Below are 25,669 nucleotides of genomic sequence, written 5' to 3'. Positions count from 1 at the left end.
AATTTTTACATAAGAGCTTTTATAAAAAATTCAGTCAGGAAAATGATTGCCTGTTAACAAAGAGACAGCTCAAGAAGAGCATAAACTGAAATCTCTTAAGGAATCAGCTTCAGAAACCTAGTTCAAGAACATATGGGTTGGCATAATCTAATCATATTGAATTTTTCTATTTGATAACATTCCTTTTTAAAAAGTGTAAGTAGAGAAAATTGGAAATGACAGAGGAAATTGTCACCTTAGTGACATTAATATTATAGTTAACCTCAAAATGACTATCATTACCTTAGATTGTGAATATATTTCTACCTGATTAGGCTGTTCAATTGCTTATAGATTGATGCAGTCAGCTTGATTTAGACCATATTATAAATAAAAGTAAAGTCGTAACTCACTTCCACTTATGTAGCAATGTTCATTTGTACATTCTCCATTCATTCATTAAAAAGATTGCATAAAAATATGGACAAGACAGGCATGGACCACATCTCATAAAGCCAAATAAAATGGGGAATGTTATGGGCTGAATTGTATCCTTCCAAAATTTATATGCTGTAGTTCCAACCTTTAGTATTTCAGAATATTACCATATTTGGTAAAGTAAAATCTCTATAAGAGGTGATCAAATTAAAATGAGTCCATTAGGGTGGGCCTTAATCAAATATGACTGGTGTTCTTAGAAGAAGATAAAGAAATATGAAGGTTGCATGCAGTGGAAAGACAATGTGAGAACATAACAAGAAAGCAATTGTCCAAAAGCCCAAACATGACCACACCTATCATGATCTTGGGCCTCCACAACTGTAAGAAAATACATCCCTGCCATTTAAGCCATCCAGTGTGTGGTATTTTGTTGTGACAGTCCTCACAAACTAATATGGGCTGTTACATCTTTAGAAGATACCTACATAAATAAGGACAAAATTGCAATTTTTGCAAGTATTACAAAGGAAAAATAATAGGTTTATAAAATATAAGTCCTTATCCAACCAGATATTAGAAAAAGACTCATTAGAAATTGGTAATTATTTTAAGCTGGAAGAGTGAGTTGGATTTAAGAAGATGAAGTAGTAATTATTCCAGGAATACTAAACAAGGTTGATGGGAAAGACATTGGCCAATTCTAAGGTCAGGGGCCAGGAGAGTAGGAAATAAAGAGGACAATGGTGCAAGCTAAAGTTGCATTAGTCAGCAGAGATCAAATCCCATATAATCAACCTTTCCTATAACTATACTTTAGTGTCTCAAATATTGTATGAACTTTTGTGTACATACATAATTACATATGATTATTAAATATATAATTGATAATTGTATATATTTCTGTGAATATTGTAATTTTGTAATTATAATTTTGTACTTTGTAGAATATACATTATATGTGAGTAGATTAATATATCTTTATGGGTATACATACACATATATGCATATTATAGGTTATATATCCTTTTCTCAACAAAGTCTTGGGATTTATTATTCCATGTAATTTTTATAACCAACTTTCAAATTCTACCACAAATCCTATCATAGGTATATCTTAAACTTTTTTGCATTCATACTAGAGTAAAAAGTCGAATCCTTAAAAATCAAAGAATATCCAATTGTGGATATGGTATTATTCACTTTAAAATTTTTTTCTTAGGGGATCCCTGGTGGCTCAGCAGTTTGGCGCCTGCCTTCACCCCAGGGTGAGGTCCTGGAGACCCAGGATCGAATCCCATGTCGGGCTCCCTGCATGGGGCCTGCTTCTCCCCCTCGCTCTGCCTGTGTATCTGCCTCCTTCTCTCTGTGTTTTCCATGAATAAATAAATGAAATCTTAAAAAAAATAAATAAATAAAAATAAATAAAAATAAAAAATTTTGCTTAGATCATTGTAGGTCTTATGAATGTTACAGAGAGTGTGAAATACTTCCTTCCAGTTTTCATCTAGCTTCCTCTAATACTATTATCAACAGATGCATGTTATATTTATCAAAACTAAGAAATTAACATCGTTATGCTACTACTAACTATAGACTTTTTGATACTTTAGCACTTTTTCAATAATATTTTTATTCTGTTTCAGGATTCAAATCAAGATACCACACTGCAGTTAGTAATCATGTTTCTTAGTCTCTCCTGAGCTGTGATAATTTTTCAGTCTCCTTTCCTTTTGGTATTTTGGTCAGATATTTTGTAGAATGTCCTTTGATTTTTGGTTTGTTTGATATTTTTAAATGAATATATTGAAGTCATAATTTGGGAAAAAAACTTCTACAGAGGCAATGTGCAAATGAAATTCACATGACAATACTATTAACGTTAACCTGATCATTTGATTCAGTATCTGCCAGGTTTCTCCATTTCAAAGTCGCTATTTTTCCCTTCTGATATTCTGTTATTTCGAAAGGACTCAGTTCAGTCTATAATCAAGGAGACAATAGTTAAGATCCTCTTTAAAGAAGAAAGTCTGGGCATCCCCAGTGGCCCACTGGTTCAGTGCCACCTTCAGCCTGGGATGTGATCCTGGAGACCCGGAATCGAGTCCCATGTTGGACTCCCTGCATGGAGCCTGCTTCTCCCTCTGCCTGTGTCTCTGCCTCTCTCTCTCTCTCTCTGTGTGTCTGTCATGAATAAATAAATAAAATCTTAAAAAAAAAAGAAAGGGTCTAAAAATATGGTAGTGATATATACCAAACAACAATGGAATCAGTAAATTTGAAAAAAGCTACTTTAAGATTAGCCAAAATTCTGTTTCTACATAAATTAAAACAAAGCCTAAACAGAAAAGCGAAACAATTACTAGACTGGCATATTTAAAGTTGATCATCAAGATTTTAGTAGGTATTCAGGGTAACAACACTGAAATATTCTGAGAGGTAGCCAATGACAAACAATATTAGTCACAAGAGTAAAATAAAATGAAATAATCAGAGCAAACATTTTAAATGAGCTAAATGGACATAAGGAAGAGTAAAGGAAGAATAGAATTTCATTGCAAGACGTAAATGTAGGCAGATGAAAAGAAAAAATGGACGATCAAGTTGAGCTGCCAGAAACACAGAGACACATAAAAAATCAGGATTATATGATAACAACTACTAGGAACGATTATATACCAGCTGACTGGATAATTTAGAAGAAATTGATAAATTCCTAGAAACATACAGTCTACTAAGACCAAATCATGAAAAAAAAAAAAAAAAGAAAACCTGAACAGACTAAAACAAGTAAGGAGATTGAATTAAAAAATCTTCCCCAACAAAAAAGCTCAGGGCCAGATAGTTTCACTAGTGAATACTACCAAATATTTAAAGAACTAATACCAAATTGAAGAGGAAACAACATTCCCAAGTTCATTTTACAGGGCCAGCATTGCACTGATACTGTCAGATAGGGATATTACAAGAAAACTGAAGGGCAGTATCTTTGGTGAATATCGATGTAAAAATTCTCAGCAGATTCCTAGAAAACTGAATTCAACAGCGTATTAAAATGACTAAATACCATAATTAAGTGGGATTCACCTATGGGATACAAGGCAATATGCAATCAGTGAATGTGATACATCACAATAATATTCTAGAATAAAATATAAAAAGCACATGATGATCTCAATAGATGAAAAACAAGTATTTGACAAAATTCAACATCCATTCATGATAAAAACTCTCAATTGATTTGGTAGAGATGGAACATACTTTCACATAATAAAGTTGACTAGCCCACAGCTACCATCATACCTAAGTATGATGAGAGGCAGAAAGCTTTTTCTCTAAGATCAGGAACGGAATAAGAGTACACAGTCTCACCTCTCCTATTCAGTAGAGTGCTGGAAGTCTTAGGAAATTCAGGAAGAAAAAGAAATAAAAGGCATCTGAATTAGAAAGGAAGAAGCAATATTGTCTCTGTTTACAAATGACATGATTTTATATACCAAGAGTTTAAAAAACTCCATCAAAAATTGAATGCAGTAAATTTGCAGAATACAAAAGTAGTATACAAAACTAGTATGCATATATATAAACTAACAATAAAACATCTGAAAGAGAAATTAAGAATACAATCCCATTCACATTATCATAGTGAGGAATAAAGTGCTTGGGGATAAACTTAACCAAGAGGGTGAAAGATTTATAAACTGAGAACTATAATATATTGATAAAAGAAATCAAAGATTCAAATAAAAGGGGCAATACCCCTTATTCTTGGATTGGAGGAATTAATATTGTAAAAACGTCCATGATACTCAATTTATAGATTCAATGCATTCCCTATCAAGATAAATGTGGCGTCTTTTGTAGAAATTGGGAGGAAACAAACAGCCTTGAACTTCATAGGGAACCATAAAAGACCCCAAATAGCCAAAGCATTCCAGAAAAAGAAGAGCAAAGCTTGATACGTCACACTTCCTCATTTCAAACTATACCACAAAGCTATAGTAATAAATCTTATGCTGCTGGTGTAGAAACACATATATTAATGGAACAGAATAGAGAGCCAGAACTAAACCCATGAATGTATGGTTAGCTAGTATTTTATAAGGGAGCCAAGAATACTCAGTGGAGAAAATGGTTTCTTCAATAAATGGTGTGCAAAAAAATCTCTCTCTCTCTCACACACACACACACACACAAATGAACGTGGACTCCTACCTTTTACCATTCACAAAAATTAACTCAAATGAATTAAAGACTTAAATGTAAAACCTGATACCATAAAACTCCCAGAAGAAAATATGGAGAAAAAATCTTTTTGACACCGGTTTTAACAATGATTTTATGGATGTGCTATTCAAAGCACAAGCAATAAAAAGCAAAAGTAAACAAGTAGGCCTATATCAAATAAAAAGCACATACATAGTAAAATAATCAACAAAATGAAAAAGAAACTCATGGGATAAAAGAAAATGCTTGTAAACCACATATCTGACAATTGTTTAATATCCAAAATATTTGGGGAACTCAATAGCAAATATACAAAGAATCCAGTTGAAAAATGGGCAAAGTGCATGAATTGACATTTTTCCAAAGACATATGTGTGGTCAAAAAGTACATGAAAAGGTGCTCAACATCACTAATCATTAGAGAGATACAAATCAAAACCAGAATTAGATATCATCTCATGCCTGTTAGCATGTCTAATATCAAAAAGGTGAGAGATAAATGCTGACAAGGAATGGGAGAAAAGGGAACATTTGTACACTGTTGGTAGTACTGCAAAGTGATGTGGCCACTATGGAAAACAATGTGAGAGTTCCTCAAAAAATTAAAAATAGAACTAACATATGATCCAACAATTCCACTTCTGGATATTTATTTATTTATTTATTTATTTATTTATTTATGGATATTTATTTATTTATTTAAAAGATTTTATTTATGAGAAACACAGAGAGAGAGAGGCAGAGACACAGGCGGAGGGAGAAGCAGGCTCCATGCAGGAAGCCCAATGTGGGACTTGATCCCAGGACTCTAGGATCATACCCTGGGCCAAAGGCAGATGCTCAACTGCTGAGCCACCCAGGAGTCCTCACTTCTGGGTATTTATATCCAAGGCAAATGAGATCACTGTCTCAAGATATCTGAATCTCTTTGTTCATTGCAGCATTACATATTTTCAATAGTCAAGATATATAAACAATTTACTTATATATATAATTATTATTTTATTTAACACTTAGAGAAAGCAGAGTGAGAGAAAGAGCATGATGAGGGAGAGGTGCAGAGGGAGAAGCAGGTTCTCCACTGAGCAAGGAGCCAGATGCAGGCTCCATCCCAGGACCCTGGGATCACTACTTGAGCCAAAGGCAGATGTGTAACCAACTGAGCCAGCCAGGTGTCCCCTATGTTTCAACTTACAAATAAGCAAAAAAAAAAAAAAAAAAAAAAAAAATGTGTGATACACACACACAAATGCACACACTGGAATATTATTTGGCCATGAAAATAGAAATTTTGCCATTTGTGCCAACATGGATGAGTCTTGAAGGCATTATGTTAAGTGAAATGTTTGACAAATAAAGACAAATACTTTATGATCTCATTTTTATATGAAATATAAAATAACTAACTCATATAGAGAACAAATTGTGGTGGCTAAGGGAGTAGGGTGATGAAGATGGTAAATGGATACAAATTCCCAGCTATCTGATGAGTAATTCAGGTGAAGTAATGTACAGCATGATGACTATAATTAAGTATATTTATTGCATATTTGAAAGTTGCTAAGAGAGTAGATTTTAGAAGTTTTCACCATAAAAACTGTAACTATTGACATTTGTGTGTTTACTAATAGATCATAATTAAGTGGGATTTTATATATATGTTATTTTATATATTTATATATAAGTTGTTATATATAAATATAAATATGTAAATATTCATACAAATAGCATTATATTATATTTATATATAATATTTGTATAAAGTAAATATATAAATATATAAAATAAAATATTTTATATAAATATATAAAATAATATATTTTATATAAATATATAAAATAATATATATGTATATTTATGTTGTATACCTTAAATTTATTTGTCACAATGTTGCATGTAATTTATATATCATTAAGGTCTGTGGGGTGGGGAAAGAAAACTAAAACTAAAGAACAAGAATTAAGTCTTCATTACTTTAGATTGAGTTTAGATATAACACAAAAATCACAAATGGCAAAAATATATAGAGAAACTGGACTTCCTAAAAATTAAAAATGTTCATGATTAGAAGGACATCATGAAGAAAGAAAAGATCACTGTAGGAATGAGAAAACATATTTGCAAATCCCACATCTGATAAGGATTTTATCAAGATTCCATAAAGAACCCTTACAACTCAAAAATGAAAAGATAAATAACTTTTAAATAGGCAAAATAAAGAAAAAATAGGCAAAATATCTGAATAGACTTTTCTCTAAGGAAGATGTAGAAATGACCAAGAAGCACATGAAAAGATGTTCAATATCATTAGTCATTAAGGGAATGTAAGGTAAAGCTTTAAAAAGATACTGCTAGAGTGGATAATATAAAAAAAAAAGATAATCCCAAGTGTTAAAGAGAATGCGGTGATAATGGATCCTTCATACATTGCTGATGAGAATACAAAATTATTTATTTGCTGGAGGAAACAGGTTGGAAGTTGCTCAAAAAGTTTTATAAAGAATTACCACATGACTCAACAAGTATAATCCTAGGTATATATGCAAGTGAATTAAAATATGTCCACGCAGAAACCTGTACACTAATGTCAACAGGAGCATTATTTGAAACAGCAAACCTGCCACTAACCAAAATGGCCATCAACCAACAAATGGACAAAATAGAATATATCTATACATTGACAAATTATATAAACACCTAAATGAAGTACTGGCATGTTTTAAAATAAGATTAATCTTAAAAAAGATCATCCTTAATGAAACAACCAAATGACAAAAAACTACATATTACATGACTTAATTTATATAAAATGTCCAGAATAGGCAAATTCACCGAAACAAAAAAATGAATGTGTGTTTACTAGAGGGTAGGGGGAGGAACAGAAGGCAGAGTGGTTGCTCAGGGGCATGGGGTTTCTTTTCTGGGTGGTGAAACTACTCTGAACTTAGATGGGAGTAATGGTTGCCCAACTCTGAATGTACTAAAAACTACTAAATAAATATATACTTCAAAAACACGAATTTTATGGTATATGACTGATATCTAATAAAGCTGTTAATTAAAAAAAATGAAAAATATTTCCTTTGTTTCACATGTAGAAGAATAATTAGAAAATCAGTGGAATTTTGAAACATATTCTGAAAATTCATATTGTAAATGTAAGCATTTTGCTTAGTGTTGAAGTGATTGTCATGCTTGGTTGCGTATTAGACTCACCCTCGGAGTGTTTATAAACCATAATGTCAGGAAACATGTGAGATCACTTAGAAATTCTAGGGCTATGGGGATCCCTGAGTGGCACAGCGGTTTAGCGCCTGCCTTTGGCCCAGGGCGTGATCCTGGAGACCCGGGATCGAATCCCACGTCGGGCTCTCGGTGCATGGAGCCTGCTTCTCCCTCTGCCTGTGTCTCTGCCTGTCTCTCTCTCTCTCTCTCTCTCTCTGACTATCATAAATAAATTAAAAAAAAAAAGAAAAAAAAAAAAAAAAGAAATTCTAGGCCTATGAGCCAGGCAGGGACATTTCTTAAAGCTCCACAATGATTCTAAATGTAGCCAAATAGAGTTTTGTCCCATATGTAAGTAAATACAGGCTAGAACTTAAGAGGATTGAATAAATAAGGTGACCTGACAGCAATGCAGTGGCACTGACCTAACATTAGGTGGGTATGACTGAAAGGTTTAGATCCAGCAAGTAAAATATCATAGCAGTTGTGACTGTTTTTCTATCGGTATAATGAGTTATTTGTTCAAACAAATGGAAGGTACTAGATTTGTCCCAATAATGCGAGACTCTTATATTCAGACTGGATTTTTATAGAATTAAAGATATAAAAAGAAGAAATTAATAGGATATATTGATAAATTACCTGGACTCCATACCCTAATCAAAAGGTTTATCAGCATGGCTACCGAAAGTTCTTTTTGCTTATAAGAAATTTGCAAAACACAGATCGAAACAGAAATAAAATCTCAATTATAACAAAGGAAATGCTGTTTTTTGAGATGTAGTTTATATGTCTGAAATAAGTATCCTGTGTATGTGTTTTATTTGTATTATATCGTAATTGCACTTGATGAAGTTCTGGAATATAGGTGAGGTCCGGAGCTGACGACCAAGAAAGAATTAGAGACGTCTTTGGTGCAAAATGTTGGTTTTACTAAAGCACAGGGACAGGACCCGTGGTCAGGAGGAGCTGCTGCCCAGGGCTAGTGGGGGTGGCTGATTGTGTACCTGGGGGCTGGGGGAGGTAAGGAAAAGGGAGATTTCAAAAGGACTTTCATCTGCAAAGGAAGACCTCCAGGTACTGGAGGCCTTGCCATTGTCAAGTTAAAGATTGTTTTTCCCTCTAGCAAGGCATTAACTTTAAGACAATTGGAAGCTTCTAGGAACTCACACTTAACCCACCCCGTGGAGGTCCTTTGTGGGATATCAGCTTGTGCTTTGTCCTCAGCTAGCCCTTGGTTCCCCATCATACTTAAAAGGCCATTTTGAAGATAATTTGAGTTGAAGTTGTCTATCATTGCAACACAGTTCTTTTCCAGCATGATTTCAGTTACACTATCCATTATTTTCTGAATATTCTTTTTTCTCTTTTGAAGTAAAATGTGTTAATATTTTACAAACAAAGTTTGGGAGAATACACATTTGAATATTCCTTTGCTTACCAGAAGGAACAATTTATAGCTCTTTAGCTATAGAAAAGAAATGGCTTTAAATGCAAATTTTGGAAGTAGCCAAATAAAATATTAATTAAACCCCTGTAAGGTAAGGAAAGCCTAAGTCAACTCAGAATCTCCACTCACTGAGGAAAAAAAAAAAAAAAGTTTTATATCAATGAATTCTTGTAGTTTAATTTTCTAGATTTGAAATTTTCCGTTTCATGATGAAATCTATAAAATAAATTAATAAAATAAAAACTATAAAATAAAAAACTATAAAATCTATAAAATAGAAATTAAACATAAAAAAACTTGAACTACAAATCCTTCTTATGTCTTATTTATAGACACACAGTAGATATTTCATTTGATTTCTTGACAAAGGTGTAACAAAGAAGGTGTGAAACAATTAGTGGTCACTTTAAAATACCTTTACCTTCACATTGACTTCAATTACTTCCTATTTGAACGACAGTAAAGGAGCCCATAAATTCCTGAGGAATAAAATCCAATGAAATTTATGTTCTTTGGGAGGTGGGTGGGGGGCAGGGGTAATTAGGTGACAAGGAGCACTAAGGAGGGCACTGGGTGTTACACGCAGCTGGTAAATCATTGAACACTGTATCTGAAACTAAGTATGTACTTTATGTTGGCTAATTGAATTTAAATTAAAAAAATTCTGTTCATTAAGAAATATTATTGATCACCTTTTAGGTACAATGAAGTGAAAGTGATTAGCAACTGCTACACATTTTCCTTGTTTACGGTAAGCGGATTTTAAATTTCATTTTTTTCCCAAGTTCTCTAAAGAACCTTCACTGAAATGTTCAAATTATTCTATCAACTAATTGTTCCTCCTCTATTTATTCTAAAAACTGACTTAAATTCATTTTTAATTCAGTTTCCCCATGCATATCACACTGCAAAACAGTGAAAAAGGTCTTTTAAATATGTTAATAGCTAAGAAAGACTTTATGTGTGGTTTTGCCCTTACCCTCATAGGCAGGGCCTCTGTCCTCATGTTTACCCATGTCAGAGAGGCCCCCTCTCTCCTGAGAGCTGAAATTCAAGTGGACAAATGAGCGACGTTGGCCAGGCAGATATTGTCTCCTGGGAATTTGGTTTGCTGATTGAGAACCTAGTCATTCTCTAATAATATTAAACTTGAGAGAAAATGCAATCCTGAATTTTATTGGAATAGACATTTCCTGATGAGATTACAGAGAAAAGAAATCCAGTTTGCGGAGAGAATGATGTAGATGAGATGAGACATTTCGCAGAGAATGTTTGAGAAATTAGATGTCAGGTCCCAGTGGCTTTCCACCCAAAGTATCTCAGCTGGCTCCACTGCATTTCCCACCCATAGCCCTTTTTTTTTTTTTTTTTTTCCCATGAGATGACAAGGTATCTTTACACACCTTTCCCCTTTGCTTTGCCCCACTGTGTATGTGTGTGTGTGTACGTGTGCACTCATTTTATCTGGTTTCTTCTTTAAGGGTGGCTTGGATTGGTTTCTATTTTTTAAATCTAAAATGTTCTTGGGCAGTACAAAAAGAACCCTTGTTGTAGAGCTGAACTCCAAGCCAAAATTGAAGGAATAAGTTAATTTTGTTTGCTTATATTTATAAGATTTTACATTTTCATAAAATGTTGTAATTACTTGAAAATTTTCAGTTTATTGTTCGGAATAGTCTTACAGTTGGAAGTTGTTTTTTAAGAAAGGAATTTCATGAATATGTAATTTAACCTAAATTATTTTTTTTAAAGGACACCTGGGTGGCTCAGTTGCCAGCCTTTGGCTCAGGTCATGATCCTGGAGTCTCAGGATCGAGTTCCACAGTGGGCTCCCCACAGAAAGCCTACTTCTCTCTCTGCCTATGTCTCTGCCTCTCTGTGTGTGTGTCTCTCATGACCAAATAAATAAAATCTTTAAAAAATTATTTTTTAAGTGTGATTACAAATAAACTAGCTTCCTTGAATATCGTGAGACGTTCGAATAAAATCCCAATAATTGGCTGTGAAATCTGGGTGCATTAGAATGTTATTTGATGCCCATTTCAAAGCTAGAGTCTGTGGCATTGTTGCTAAAAAAATCTTTAAAATAATGGAATTTTCTTAACATTTCCGGAATATCTCTTGATCCCATGCCACATACAGGGAGTATATCTGGGTATATACTTTTGGATTAAGAGCAAAGTCCCTGTATGTTATCAACTCAAAATATAGTTAAATTTATATCTCAGAAACCCATCTCAACTGTTTAAAAATATGGAGGTACATGCGCTTATTTATTCGTGTTGGTTGCCAGATTTCATTCATTAGGATGTCTTATTTAAGAGCTACTAAAAATAACAACAGTTTAGAGTGTAATTTACCAGAAACAAAATTAGTCAAGTCAGTGAAGACAATTAAATAAGACAGTTTAATACTAACTTCATAAATATTTTATTTAGCCCATTACTGATTTCCTCTTTTTGTACTGAAAACAGTACCACCTTTCCTTCTTAAGGTACATTTAATTAACCTAATATAATGTATACTTTGATTAAAGGCTTTTGCCAGTTACCTCTATATTATCATATCAGAAATGATGTCACATGATGTTCTCTCTGTGACTGTATTATGGCAGAAGGTTGGATACTTAATGTTTTCATATTTAGGAGGAGTGACAAGAAGGATCGCATGGCAGCTGAGAACGTGCATTCTTGGTACAGACAACCTAGATTGGGACTCCATATAGGCAGTTTACCAGCTCTGGGCCCCTGGGCAAGATGCTTCACTTCTCTCTGCCTCAGGTTTCCCATCTGCGAAGTAGAGATGATAATCACTGGTAGTTGACACAGGTATCCTAAGTATTAAATGAAGGGCGCCTGGGTGGCTCAGCAGGTTAAGCATCTGCCTCAGGCTCAGGTCATGATCCCAAGGTCCTGGGACCGAGCCCCATGTAGAGCTCCCTGCTCAGCGGACAGCCTGCTTCTCCCCCTCCTGCTCCTCCTGCTTGTGCTTTCTCTCTCTTTCTGTCAAATAAATAAATAAAATATTTTAAAAATGTTAAATCAGAATACCTGGGTGGCTTAGCAGTTGAGCATCTGCCTTTGGCTCAGGGGGTGACCCTGGGGCCTGGGGATTGAGTCCCACATTGGGCTCCCTGCATGGAGACTGCTTCTCCTCTTGCTTGTGTCTCTGCCTCTCTCTGTGTGTCTCTTAAAAATAAATAAATAAATAAATAAATAAATAAATAAATAAATAATACCTTTAAGAAAAAGAAAAAAAAAACAATAATTAGAACAGAATCTGGTACAACTAACATAAATAAGTATTTGCTATTGTTTGTACGTGTCTTGGAGTCACAAAATGTGTCTCGTGTTGCATGTGTTTTTTTTTTTTTAATTGAAAATCAAACAGTGTTTTGGAGAGTTGAAGCTGAAGTAAATGCATATTCTTGAACATGCACACATCTCTCTGCTACACTTGTACTATGTGGGTTGTCTGAATAGAGTCAGGGTTGAACTGGATTCGAAATCTGTTTATCTGCATTGTACCAAAGCTTGAAATTCTCATAATATTATCCTGTTTTCAGAGTATGTGACTTAGTTTGTCAGAGGATTTTTCTCAATTTCTACTCCTTGCTTGTCTCTGATTCCTATTGTGTAGCTGCTCCCCACAGATTATCTATTTCTTATTGGTTCTTCCTGCTGAATTTCTGGTTAGTTTTACGTGAGTTTTATTATTTTGGCCATACTTTTCTGTGCGTGGCATAACTTTTGAGACTAGGGGAAAAAAACTTCAAATGGTAGTATTTGAAATATATCATTTGGCTGTGTAAATGGCTGTGTAAATGGGTCAATAATGATGTTGCCATTGCTATCAAATAAGGTTTTAGTGAATTATCTTTTACAGAGGATATGAATTGAACGATATTAAGGTAATGTATATCATTGTTTTATCAACTAAAACATTTAATAAATATGTCATTATGATCGATACTGATGAAAATGAAAGATATACTTTTCAAATAATGCTTATTAATTTTTTGACATTCGTTTTTTGTGTTTGTTATTCAGTTTTTCTCTTGGATAGTTCAGTATAATAAAGAAAATGGTACTTTTATTGAACAACAAACATTTACAGTCCTTTGGATTGTCATTCTGAACCTAAACATCCATTTTATGTCACTGTAATTTTAGCTGGAGAAGGATAATACTACTGTTATTAATGTGATGTGTAGTACGATGTATTGTTTAGAAAATTATTGAGCCCATAAAAATCTCAATTTTAACAGGCAGTTTTTACACAGACTACCTCTTTATCAGGGGGTTATAAACAGACCACAAAACCCAAGAAGTGCTCTTGGGCTAAGTACATTTTTTTTCCTATTTATAGCCTAGCTACATTCCTTTTTGTTATTACCTATTTCTGTAATACAAACTGCTACCAAACATTTTTTGGGCTTTCTTCCAGAATTGAGATAGTTAGGTCATTAATTTGTTGGTCTTTGCAGTTTATTTTTAAATGGCTTTTCTCAGCATATCGTTAACCCGGTGAGAATTCATCTTTTACTACGAGACCTGCACAGTTTTGTCTCAACCACCCACCCCCCTGGGGAGCTGTGTTCTGGGCAGGCATCTCCATAAGACTTAAGCACTGCAGCCTTTTTCTTCTTTATGTAGTATATTTCATCCAATACCTCCTACTAAGTTGTTGAGTTCATTTCCAAGTATTAACTTCTTCAATAAAATATATTTCCCTTCTGAACAGTATCACCAAAGAGAAAACATATTCTTTCCAGATACTATTTTTTAATTTAGGTTTCTAGTCTGAAGCAGTTCATTAATTTTCTTTTGCTTTAGTTTACTTACCTGTAAACTGAAAGATTTGGATGAGAATGCTTCAAGGGTGCATTAATCAAAACTGGAGCTAGTTTTCAGGGCTTTTTACTTGGGATCTGAAGTTAGAGTTCCTATGATTAATACTCCCCTTTCAAAATTTTCATTGATTAGGTATTGCTTCAACTTTCAGACATGTTGAATTGGTACATCTAGGAATTTCCAAAATTGGCTTACCGATAAATTTAACTATTATACTGAAGAGATAAACTAACACAAACTCATGGAATACTAGAAACACACACACATATACATGCCTAGTGGCCTTACCGATGACTCATCTCTGAAGGAAATATTCAAAATAGATTTTATATATTTAACATGCACCAATTTTGGTATTACCACAAACATTGCAGAAGCTATAAGAGAAGATATATGTATTACATTCCCGCATGTCATATCAAAGGCAGATTATTTTATAACAAGAAAACATTGTGATGCATTAGTATTAGAAGTATCACAATAAATATTAAGTGAAATATATCACAGGCTCCCCACTTTCTCTCTCTCTCCTCCCTGCTTATGCTTTCTGTTGCCATCTCTGTCTCACTCTCGGATAAATAAAATCTTTAAAAAAAGAATGCCATTAACCAAGTTGATTTACATAAATTAGAATCACTCAATAAATCTAAATTTGCTTATTATATCAATTTTTAAAATATTTTATCTAATTAATAGTGTAGGCTCATGCATTAGTTAGAACACTAATCCAGTGTATTTCTATTAGATATCTATATTCAAATCCAGAAAGTCTGCATCAGTTGTGAGCTTGCTTAATCATTTATTCAGAATTTCTCTAAATGTCTAGTTGGAATGCATTGAGGTGATTTTCCAATATATATCAATGTTGGAGTGAATACTGAATATTCATAATATATTTCATGATAAATTATCACTTTTTTCTTAGAAGTGTTATTTTTAATATACAACTAGCTTTAATTCAATATATTTTTTACCTCACATTTTTGTTCTAATAAAATTTATTCTATTCACTTTTATTCAGTTCCTCTCGAATTGAATTTGTGTTTACCTGGATGTATTGGTGCCCATTTTCATTATAGTGTTTTTTATTGCTTGTTTGTTTATTTTGGGATTTGGGCAAAGTTAGGCGAGCCTAATTGAAAGGATTGAGGAGTTCACATGTGCTTTCATGGTCAAGTCCATAATGCCTTGACACATTTTACTGCCTTGAACTTATTCTTTTTGTTCATTTTATGTGAATTTTCTTATTATTGTCATAGAGTGGACTGAAGCAAGCCAATCTGCCACAGCCAGAAGCTGAAATCGACATTTTATTGTACTTTACTTCTATTTTCTGCATAAAAATGTCCTCCATTCACCACCCAATTTATTCCAATGTATTTTGTTAAGTGATACCTACTCCTTGAAATTGATTTTCTGTTTTTTTTTCATAATAAATTAGCTTTGCCATAGAGTTGCCATAATTAAGACAATGGGTTACTGAGTCAGACTCAAGTTCAAATCCTGATTTGGCCACTCTTGCCTTTGTGATCTTTGAATTATTTAACCTATCCGTTTTCATATTTCTGAAATGTGTAATGGATGTAATAACTATATCAATCCCCTGGCTTCTTGTGAATATTAAATAACTGAATGAGTGAAGTTTTTCTGGTACTTAGTAACTTTTAAATGTATTTTAACTAGTATCATGTATATATTTCATAAGCCTTCCCACTTATTCAATAAAATATAGATCACATGGGTGATATTTAACATGATGTTTCCCAATTCTCTACTATGAATAATAATTTGGAAATTTGAAGACTTCTGGCAGAAGTCTAATTTGAGAAGTATGATCATTTTTCATTCTATTTTTTTAAAATATATCTTAGTACTCTTAGAACTGTGTGCAAAAGAGAGCATCATCTTATTTTTAACCATTATTAGTATTTACCACTTTACACAAAAATAGAAAGAGAAAAAGGTCAACATAGTTGTAATGTCACTCCCTTAAAGATTGCACAAGTTTCATACATTACAATCAAAGTAACTATGCTCTTTAATACTTACATAGTAAGTGTAAGTATTAAACTTACACTTTTAATACTTACTTTAAATACACTTTTTGCAGTATTCATTAAAGACAACATAGAAACATAAACCTGTTTAAATGTTGGCTTACCTGGCTGGCTCAGTCAGTAAAACATACAACTCTTGATCTCACAGTCATGAGTTTAAGCCCCACTTTGAGTGTGGAGCCTACTTGAAATAAAAATTACACACAGACACACAAAATGTTTAAAGATTATACTCATGATATTTATAGAAAATATTTTTTCTCTCCCTTTCTCTTCCTTCTTTACATCTTTTTAAGGTAATAAGATAATAATTCTCTTAATAAAATACTGTGAAGCTCTTTCTATTTATGACCAATAATGTAATCTATCTTCATTTAGACTATTTCTTTTTTGTGATTGTGGCTGCTATTTTATTTATTTATTTATTTTTTTATTTTTTTAAATTTTTATTTATTTATGATAGTCACAGAGAGAAAGACAGAGAGGCAGAGATACAGGCAGAGGGAGAAGCAGGCTCCATGCACCAGGAGCCCAATGTGGGATTCGATCCCAGGTCTCCAGGATCGCGCCCTGGGCCAAAGGCAGGCGCTAAACCGCTGTACCACCCAGGGATCCCTGTGGCTGCTATTTTAAAGAGAACTCGGAAGGAGATAAATCCATGCATATTTGTAATGATATGCCTATTACATATTGCCACAAATGGAAGGTTATAAGGTATTTACATTTTAAGTGCTTTAATACAAGTGGCCAAATTACTATCTAGAATTGTTATAAGGATCTTTCTATCAGTAATGCATACGTGTCTCTTTCCCCATGCCTTCCTCCATACTGACAATCATTTCCTCTTTAACCCTCCTCCTGATATATAAAAATATGTTCCAATGCTTTAATACACATTTCTATAAAGATAAGTTAGTTTAGAAAGGTTTTTATTTTTTTTTAATTTACTTATTTCTTCTTTTTGTTTTAATTGCTTATTCATGTTCTCCATTTTTCTTTCAATTTTTCATTTGGTTTCTAAAATTTCCTGATACGTGAAAGAAAATATTTTATATACTGTCATGTAAGTATATGTTCTAGTTTGCAATTTTCTATTTGTGTCATATATAAACACTGTATTTTTGTTTGTTTGTTTGTTTATTTATTTATTTATTTAAAAGAGTGAGAGAGAGATCATGAGCAGTGGGAAGGGCAGAGGGAGAAACAGACTGACTCCCTACTGAGCAGGGAGCCTAATACTGGACTCCATTCCATGATCCTGGGATCATGACCTGAGCTGAAGGCAGACACTTAACTGACTGAACCATACAGGTACCCAAATGCTGTATTTTTATGAGCCTAACTCATAAATATGATATGAATCAATTTTTGTTTCTAATTTTTGTACCATGACTTAAGTTATTTTACATGCATATTGTGTACTAGTATTCATTAAATATACAGAGTATTGAGTATTCAGCACAGACACTGAGACATAATGTGGAAAGTCAAGACTGTAAAGTTTCTCATAAACAGAAGTATAGAAAAAATATATACATACAGATGAAGTAAAACTGACAGTAGGTAACATTCTGTAGGAAGCCTCTCATGATTTTCTACATTTATTCCATTCTGTTAGCATACATGAGCCATTGCTTGGGCCTGACCAGATTGTTCTTTGCCTGTATGCAAAGCAATAATGTCTGTGAATTATATTATCAAGAGAGTTCAAGTTTTTGATAGGTAATTTTACACAACATAAATATTGTAATTACTGATTTTGGATTGTTATTGCCATTGCTTAATATTATACTTATATTTTCATATATGCATTTATCTCTGTAAATTTGTCAGAAAGGATGTCTATGTCAAACTACTTATACACACACAAAAAATATAAAACACAATCACTTGTACATTAAAGTTACAATTACCAAATTACTGCTGCTGGTGTCTTAAAAGTTACAATTTAAACACTCAATATTGAAAACAAAAAATATAGATTTGTTCTTTATACAGAGTATAAATTATATTACACCTAAAAATAATTTTGTTTGCAATTCTCAAAATCATCACCTATAAGTTATATTTACAGGTTGAACACCTATAATTTTTAGAAAATACTTGCTTTTTATACTAAACTCAACAAATAGTATATCTGAATACATAATGTATTAAAATGAAACAGGATCATAATACAAATAAATCAAGATACATACTCTGAAAGATATTTTTTAAAGTAGTTTATAAAAGCAATTAGATTTTTCTAGACTTAAAATATTTCCATTCTTGGCCCACTAAACTTATACTCTGCAACTATATTTAACTTGCCATACAATTCCTCTCTCTTTACTATACACAAGTTACTTTTACTTAAATAATTTTTAATGTATAATCAGTTTTACATAAACGAAAAACCCACTGAAATGCATAAACTACAAACCATACAACTTCATTAATTTGATAAAATTATTACCATAACCCAGCCAAGTTAAGAGACACACACAAATTCTAGCACAGCAAATGCTCAATCCTAACCCCTTTCCAATGGATAGGTTTCTTCCTTTTCAGAGAGCAGCATAACTTTCACTTTTCTGGCATTCGATTTCTTGTTTTTACCTTAACTAGATATTTGGTACCAAAAATATTGAAAGGTTACAGAAACTAGAAGGAGAGAATACCTTAATGTCAATCTTCTTGAGAAGAAAAACAGCCTTTAATCAAGGGAAACAGTTATCCCAAGGATACCTCCTCACAAATAAAAATCTAAAGGAAGAAATATTGATGCCATAATACCTCTCTCCAATCTTGTAGCAAACCTCCTCACTCACAACTTCTATCCAAAAGCTAGAAGGCAAAGGAATCTGTTGATATCATCCATGTAGGATAGAAAAACAAAAACTTAACAGACATTAAAAACTATTAAAGAAATCCCATCCAAAGCAAACTCTTAAATTACCATAGACCCTATGGATTAAATATGTTTTTTTGTAAAGTAAATTAATCATTTGGCAAATATAATCCTTAAGAAATAGTGTTCAGCCAAACTTTTGCAGCCTGCTTTTCAGAAATAGCAAATTTCCTAGAAGCAATATATACTTAGGGAACATGTAGAAGAGAAATGATGTTTGGCAAGCAGCACTTCAGCTCTTGATCACAGCCACTGAAAAGAATGAGATTTAAATCATCCAAAATGCAAACACAGAAAGATCTGTGAATAGTTGAACTCTAAGTGATAAAAAAAATATATTGAATTAAAAGTAGAATTGAAAAATAGATCCCAGAGATGATTCATTTAAAAACACTAATTAATAAGCATAAATTTAGGCGATCATCACAAAGACAATAAAAATAGGCAAAATGACCCAAAACTATATGTGAAAATTATATATATATATATATTTTATATATATCTTCTATATATATATAAAATATATAGCCATACATACAAAGCAAATAAAATAATTATATGCAATTGGTGTTTTCAGCTTTATGGAAATTATTTTTAAATCTTTAATGAAAATATATTAACAAATACAATCATCAGATACCAGGAGATAAAGCAATTTAAAATTATGTTAAAGGATAATAGAAAAGTATGGAATTATTTTTCTTCATTAAAGCACCAGGCATGACTATTTTCATAGATGTATTCAGTGATATATTTGAGTAAACTCTAATTCTAATGGTATTTAAATTCTTCAAGAAGATATAAAAGGTAGGAGAGATTTTTGTTATCTTGGTGTAATCAGAATAACTTATAAGAAATCTTTACAAAAACAAAACAGTGAAAAATACAGACCAGATCATTCTAGAATTGGTGCAAAATATCTTAAATAAAATTTAATTTAGCTATAAAGACTTAAAATATTTAAATCTGATCAGGTGAAGTTTATCCCAAGATAGAAAATTCCTCAAAATTAGGAAATCTTTTTTTACGTAGCTAATCAAAGTAATAAGTCTGTGAGGGATAATGTGGTTGTCTATTTAGATTTAAAAATTTATAATGGGCTCCTGGGTGGCTCAGTGGTTGAGCATCTACCTTGGCTCAGGTCATGATCCTGGGGTCCTGGGATGAGTCCTGCATCAGGCTTGCCACAGGGAACCTGCTTCTCCTTCTGCCTAGGTATCTGCCTCTTTCTCTGTGTGTCTTATGAATAAATTAATAGAATCTTTAAAAATAAAATGAAATCCAGTAACTATTCCATTTAAAAACAAGAAGTTTTTATAAAAATAAAGCAGAACTTGAAAGATACTTTATTTACATAAGGAAAAGGAGGAATGGAAACTCCTTAAATATTTATTCCCTAAACAAAACATATTATTTTTTATTTTCCAGCTTCTCAATCTTAAGCATAATTTTAAGGGTTAACACAGTGTCAATGATATTTAAAAAGATAAAATCTCTAATTAGCAAATCTATTATTTCCATTTCCATTTTCTATCAGTGTTTCCCTGTTGGCATTGACTGAAATGCCATGAAATGTTGGCATTTATTGAAATGCCAAAGGCATTAATTGAAAAAGTCAATCTTCCTACATAACCTTAGAGAATTGGAAGGTAAAATGCTCTAAAAAAAAAAAAGCATTGTGAATATAACTCATTTTTTCTTTATTACTTTATTAAAATATTAAACATGAATAAATGGCCACCTTTATTTATAAACATAGAAACAGTATAAATTATTAGTTTCATGTAATTGACTTGTATTTATTTAGTATCTAGAGAGAAGTTCTGGCCTTACTAGAACTATTATTCTAATAAGAAGGCAGGGGGAACTGCAGGAAGTATTATTTTAGATAAATTGATCTGGGCAGGTGTTGGAGGAGGTAATTGAGAAGATGTAACCTCTGGTTAATTCAAGACCTGGGCAACTAAAGGTTCCTCCTCCACCCCTGTCCTTGGAATTAAAGTTCCACCCACTGTTTCCACAGTGGGAGCTCTTTCAAGAAGGCAACCGTGAGAGAGTAGAGTGATGTTGAGATCATCTGGATGATGTACTTGACTGAACCCAGTCAAGCCTCAGTAAAATCCTTTACTGTGGAGGCTGTGGAGATCTACTTGTCTTGTAGCTGCCAACACCAGCCTTGTACAGAAGCTCCCCTGCTTATTAAAACTGCCACTTTCCAATCGAGAGTGGTCTGTCTTGTTGTTCCATCTCTCCTTACCTTTGGTATTTGGGGAACCAGTTTGTAAACCAACAGGTTTCTTCAAAGATATATTTTTTTGTGGGGTGGGGGAGAAGAAGAAGCGAAACCAGAACATAGATTGAAGGAAAGAGCTTCCTGAGGGGAAAATTAAAAATGTATTTGGAATAAAGGGAAGAGCTTGGCAAAATTGTACTTGGAAATTTTAACTAATAGCAAGAAAGCTAATACTGCAGGAGCACGCAGTTTAAGTCAGCTATTCAGGGGTCAATTGATACAGAGTTCATTATACCAAGGTTAAATGTATTTGTATTTATTCCAAATGTAATAGGTCCAAATGTATTGGGGGTGACTAAAGATGTAAACAACACAATTTTATTGGCATTTTAAAAAGATCATCAAGATGCAATATGGACTATTGATTTTGAGGAGCAAAATTAGAACCATGGGAAACAGTTGGATTTTTCTGAATTCTGAGTGAAAGAGAACAATGGCTGAAGGTGGATGTGGTCATGCAAAGCAGCTGGATGTAACTTTTATCTTAAAGAAACTAAAGGATGTATTTAAAGAATAGTTATGGGGATAAGAAAAAAGACAACCTAATCAGCTAAATGAATGCTGATGCTATTTCTTGAAATGTAGGTAACAAAGGGAGAAAGACATTTCTGCAAGACATTAAAAAAATAATTTTGGACACATGGAATTTGAGATACCTGAAGTCAGTATTAACAAGGTAGCTTGATAAATGATCTTATGCTTCAGGGGAACTCAGTTCTGGTTAACATATCACAAAAATTAAGACCTATTGAAGATTTTTCTGAATGACATTCCAGAATGACATTTCATGCAAAAATAACACTATGTTTGGCTTATAATTAAGGGTCTCTAGAATTATACTTAATTCAAACTAAACCAGAATGGTGAATTTAACATTGATTAATAAGTTGTAGATAGGCCTAGGTATGGATCATGATTCAGTTTGGAATATGGCTGAAAGTACAAGGAATGAGGGATAAACATTTGTTTTTTGTTTCTTTTGTTGTTCAGAGACCAGGAAAGAGTTCTCATTAATGGCAATGAACGAATAGAAGAAATTAAACATTTTTAAAAAAGATTTTATTTATTCATTCATTCGAGACATGCAGAGAGAGGCAGAGACATAGGCAGAGGGAGGAGCAGGCTCCTTGCAGGGAGCCCGATGTGGGACTCCATCCTTGGAACCCGGGATCATGCCCTGAGCTGAAGGCAGATGCTCAACTGCTGAGCCACCCAGGTGTCCCAAGAAATTAATCATGTTTAAGCCATTCTTTTTAACTATTAACATAAAAATCACTGAAAAATTGAAATGTCAGTAGTTTAAGGAAATAATGTGACAAAATAAGAACAGTACTTATGTTAATAACACAAGGCTCAGTCTTCCCTTTTACATCCTTTTGGTAAGTGATGTTTTATTTGATGTTTTACTTTTTTGGTTGTTATTGTTTTTAGCTGTGACATATAGTTATTTTATGTGCCATGCTACTCAATTCTAATGATTTTTTTTTTAAAGATTTTTTATTTATTCATTCATAGACACAGAGAGAGAGGCAGAGACACAGGCAGAGGGAGAGGGAGACACAGGCTCCAAGCAGGAAGCCCAATGTGGGACCTGATCCTGGGTCTCCAGGATCACACCCCAGGCTGCAGGCGGTGCCAAACTGCTGTGCCACCGGGGCTGCCCAATTCTAATGATTTTTACAGACAAAGATTTGGGGTCACAGAAAGGTTAAATGACTCATCCAGAATCACATAATGGATTAGTGAGGGAGCCAGAATTTAAACTGGAAGTAGCCAGGCTCCATTTTATGCTCTGATTTCTATGTGATCTTGGCTCTGTGTTCTTATGTAATTCTTATATATTTTATTATAAAACACAGCACTTTGCTTTATACTGGATCATGTTTCTATTGTTAGACTATAAGTCACTTTGATCATGGTTTTACCCACTTATATAATCCTAGTATCCGTCCAGCATCCCAAATAGATTAGATGAAAAATAAAAAAGATCACTGAAAGAATGTTTATATTCCAGAGTCATGAGAATTACACCATGCATATTTAATTAATGACTTACTTTGAGAATTGTAGAGAACTATAATCTTAGATATAAGAAAGGAAAAAAGAATTTACAGCTTGGACACTAAATGATAAAAGAGTAATAACATCATATTTTTAAAATCTGAATTTTACTTTTTGTGTTGGCAAAGCCAAAGCTAGTTAAAAGTTTAGAGATTTGTAATCCTGCCTTTAGAGTACACAATTAAGTTTACAATATTACCTTTAAGAGCAGACCATATGCATATAATCAATGAACACCTCGGTAACTTCAACTTGGTATGGAGTTTCAAATTTCAGGATGCTTTTAGATTTTACTGAAATCTATTTCCTGAATGGAGCATCTTCTATGTTCCCAAATGGACTTACTCTTCCCTTTAATTTTTCAATCAAGATTTTATAGAATGCTTCTTTAATAATCTTTTTGAAGAGTTAAGAGTGCAGAGAGAGGAGGACCTTATGCTTTCCTCATCCCTTAAACACAGCTAGATAGTTATCAAATCATTCTGATCAACCAGAAAATTGATCTGATGACTGAGAGAACAAATTGCACAACTAGAGAGAGAGAAAGAGTCACATTGTGGAAGGTAGGAGGTGTGGGATGTGATTTGGGGGAGAAAAGAATCACAGGTGCTGTGGAGAAGAAGGAGCCTGGTCACCAAGAGACGAGAGAGAAAGAGAGAGAGAAAAAATAGCATGCAGGGGATTGCATAAGAAAAACACTTCCCCAAAATGATTGACTGAAAAAACAAAAGGCACTGATCATTGCAAGTGTTTTTTTTTTTTTTTTGTTTTTTTTTTTAAGTAGCAAAGCTGAAAGTCTGAAGTTTTAGGATCCACCCCATTGTCAAGTGGAGCCTGGTAGGTGTAGAAGTGCTTTTGGAGGAGAAGGAGGGCAGATGCTCAGGAGTGGACAGTATGCTCTGAGGATTCCTTGGGTCATGCTGGAAGAACCAGTTCCTCTTCAAGCAGTGCATTTGTGAAAGGGAGCACTGGGGACAAAAATGATAGTAGTGACAATGACCTGCCCCAATTAGTGAGGACAGAGACACCTGCCTAGGGATAGCTGACCTGGATGCTGTTTTTTTTTTTTTTTTTTTTTTTCTGTGCTTTACCATAAATTCCAACTCCCTACATGTTCTATGACTGCTTTTCTGGAACAAACTAGTACCAGCTGCAGCATGGTGAGACGATCCCCCAGAGGATCAGTGCAGGTCCATGCCACACAGGGTCTCTAAAATTTGGAGTTTTGAAACCTCTGATGCCTGAGATAAAACACAGGAGCACTGCACTCACTGCTGGATGGGCAAATAGTTCTGTTGAAGACAGGGTGAAAGCAAGAATCTCACAGGGGCTTGGAACACAAGATGGGCAATTGTTCACTCTTTTGTGAGGACTACCTGAACTACCTGAATACCAGTAAGTGTGAACTGTCCTCTTCTTAGAAGAGAGCTAGCTGACTCAATTTTTCACCTCTCCCATCTGCACTGATGAACTTCAGTGCCTGATACAGTGCACCCAGTAAAGACTTGAGTTTCTAACACCAAACCCTACCTCATTGTACTATGCAGATACCTTTTTTAATAGGACAAGTGTGACTGAGAGCTAGAGCAGCAGCAAGCCCCCTATCCCCCCAAAGACCAGCACAATTTCCACTGCATGCACCAGATCTATTGATCAAGAATGTGGTGAAGCTTCAGCTCTAGTGGAAATAGGACCAGGCACAAACTTTCCTAAAAAGACAGAGATCTAGACTAAATGTTAAGATGGAGGAATTCATCCCAAAAGAAAGAACAAGGAAATGTCATGGCCACGAGCTAATCAAAATAGATAAAAGTAATATGCCTGATCCAGTATTTAAAAAAAAAAAAAAACAGTCATAAAGATACTAGCTGGGCTTGATAAAAGCATAGAAGACACCACAGAGACCTTTACTCCAGAGATTAAAAAACAAAACAAAACAAACAAAAAAAAAACTAACTAAAAACTAGTCAGGCTGAAATATAAAATGCAGATACAATGCAGAAATATAAAATCCTAGATACAAAACTGAATGGATGTAATGACCACAAGGATAGAAGAAACAGAGGAATGAATAAGTGGTATCAAAGACTAAAATTATGGAAAATAATGAAGCTGGAAAAAAGAGGTAAAGAACAATATTGGATCTTGAATGTAGTCTTAGGGAACTCAGAGATTCCATAAGCATAATCACATTTG

The 25,669-nt window shown here is 33.6% G+C and overlaps 1 long non-coding RNA gene across 2 annotated transcripts in view; it reads left to right on the top strand.

The window, feature by feature from the left end:
• Window positions 1-25,669, top strand: part of LOC112656537 (uncharacterized) — a 186,237-nt gene that overhangs the window by 122,711 nt on the left and 37,857 nt on the right. For both annotated transcript variants that reach the window (XR_003134392.3, XR_004812558.2), the window contains exon 2: window positions 10,019-10,070. This is a non-coding gene — a long non-coding RNA (uncharacterized LOC112656537). The remainder of the gene's footprint in view (window positions 1-10,018; window positions 10,071-25,669) is intronic.

This window comes from Canis lupus, chromosome 37, assembly GCF_003254725.2.
Source record: "Canis lupus dingo isolate Sandy chromosome 37, ASM325472v2, whole genome shotgun sequence".
In the NCBI taxonomy this organism is placed as follows: Eukaryota; Metazoa; Chordata; class Mammalia; order Carnivora; family Canidae; genus Canis; species Canis lupus.
Note: the sequence above shows the minus strand (reverse complement) of the source record. Positions and strands in the feature narration are given on the sequence as shown.